This window comes from Penaeus japonicus, unplaced genomic scaffold, assembly GCF_977035675.1.
Source record: "Penaeus japonicus unplaced genomic scaffold, GWHDUDI00000001_assembly GWHDUDI00000032, whole genome shotgun sequence".
NCBI classification, from domain to species: Eukaryota; Metazoa; Arthropoda; class Malacostraca; order Decapoda; family Penaeidae; genus Penaeus; species Penaeus japonicus.
This window is the reverse complement of record NW_028234434.1, coordinates 21562345-21564844: the sequence shown is the minus strand read 5'-3', so window position 1 is coordinate 21564844 and position 2500 is coordinate 21562345.

Sequence of the window (2500 nt, the reverse complement as noted above, 5' to 3'; positions counted from 1 at the left end):
AATCCAGTTTAATTCGAACCCATAACTTTTAAATTACTCCATGGTTCGGTTCCCTGGAAAGTACCCTATGACCCCCAGGTTGGGACCCCCTGTCTAGAGTATTGGTACTCTTTGGAGAAGTGCAAAGATATTCATTTTTTTCTGCCAAGGGAACTTCTCTTACACTGATGGAAGGACGGCAATTTTGCTTCAAGTAGGTCATCTATTATTCATGCATTATCTTCCTTCAAACATTAATAATACCGACCGATATTGGATCGGCCCACACCGACTTTTCCTAATGCATTGGCGTTACTTTCAGATCTCTTCATATTACTGGCTACTTCTATATCAAAGCAGGCGGGAAAGATTAGGTGATGAGAGAGGCAAGTCGCTTCAGAAATTCCGGACTAAATGTCAGTATTTGTTTTATAGTTCGTTGCGAAGTGCTCCGTGATACCCATTTTACTTTCTGTTCAGGATGTCTATTTCTAGTTCAGTATATTATACTGATAGTAACATTCTACATAACCTATCTATCATCGATGGCCTTAACAAGTCTTTACTACCTACAGTTCACTTTATCCTGTTCTCAGTATATAAGTATATAAGTATATGTACAGATCTCCAAAATCATTCAAATGCGACCAATAATATTGCCAATGATAAATGATTAATCAGTAATACATGTCGTAAATAGTAATATTCCCAGATCTCGGTTCTTAAAAACCAGGCACGTACACACGCCTACTATCTCATTCGTTTTCTTCTCATAACGACTCTCCCTTCCTTCCTGCCCCCCCCCCCTTTCTCTCTCTCTCTCTTTCTCTTTCTCTCTCTCTCTCTCTCTCTCTCTCTCTCTCTCTCTCTCTCTCTCTCTCTCTCTCTCTCTCTCTCTCTCTCTCTCTCTCTCTCTCTCTTTCTCTCTTTCTCTCTCTCTTTCTCTTCCTCTCTCTCTCTCTCTCGGTCTGCCTGCTTTTCATATCAATGGTTTGTCACTTTCTCCTTCCACTCTTCCTGGTCCTGTCTATGCAAAGTGAGTAACGACAGCAGTGCGAGTGATTACTATTGCTGTCAACTATAATACCGTAGCAATGCTAGTAATTAACATGTTGCATGCCATTCATTCACTGTCATGGCGAACTGGATAACAGCGTTGGTGATGATCAATCAATATTCACAAGGTCATTTTTGCCATTGGCTTCGTCTCTTTTGGCAATATTGTTATTGTTATTGTCCATGTTATCACTGTCGATATTTTCATTCCTATCAGTCTTTTTGTTGTTGTTTTCAGGTATAGTATAGGCTATTCTACCACTGATGTTTACAGTGTTTGTTTATAACTGCGTATAAAACCCGGGATTTTTTTCTTCTTCTTCAGTGCGATGTGAACCTGAGTAGCCGCGGGGCTCCGACTGGAGAGGCACTTCCAGCATAACACGAGAGTTCATGTAGCAGTTCTATGACACATCGATTTATTGGTCTGCTCGCATAGGTCGTATGATGTGCGATATGCATGTAAGCGTGTCTGTGCGTGCGTGTATGCGGTCGGGTACGGGTTAGGGGCTAGTCACGTGTACTAGGTGCGTGTAATGGGATATGTATAGTGTCTAATGATCTCTAGTTCTTCCTCTCTCCATCCCCCAACTCATAGATTCCCTGCTAATGCTCTGACACACGTGCAGGGCCGACCTCAAGACACAAGATAGATTACGGCAGAATGGCGGCTGGAGAACGAGACTACGATTAGGGATAATGATTTAGACCATTTCCCATTCCTCCGAAGGGCCTTGGGTTGTTATTGGAACGATAGAACGGGTCGTGTCATTCCATAAATATTCTTATGAACATGGCTCACGCATTTACTTTAATAATAATAAAATAAGTGCTACGTTTTCATGTGAAAATGCTTTATGTTTGTTACTGTCTCTTATAAACCGTCTTTCAGAATTTGCATCATTATTTCATTATATATTTTAAAAATTGCCATATACAATTTAAATCATAATTACAAAACAACTCCTTTACTTCACAACATAGTGAAAATACGATTGCATGGTTACTTGCAATAATTTCAAATAAAAAGTTACAGAAAAAAAAAACTATCGCACGGTAAATAACGACACACAAAAATAATAACAAAACTGAAAGAAATATACATAAGCACGACATCGGCTGTAAGAAAGACCCTCAGAGAACGAACGAAAGAACGAAAAAGAAACGTCAAACAAAGAGAATAGGACGAAGAAGAAGAACGAAGCAGGTGAAAGAACAGACCACCAAACGCGAGGGACACAGACTCCATCAAGATAAACACGAAATCGGTACCATACAACCCAAAACAATTTAACAATTTAGATCTAAAGCCATCGATTAAGGGAACCCACGGGATTGAAATTGAGAAGGAGAAGTAGATTTGTTTGATGGGGGGGGGGTACAATTTCTACCTGCGTCCGAGCGAGGAGGCTGACAAAAAAAAAAAAAAAAAATGTCGGATGAAGGTATCTCTTCAATGGAGGCT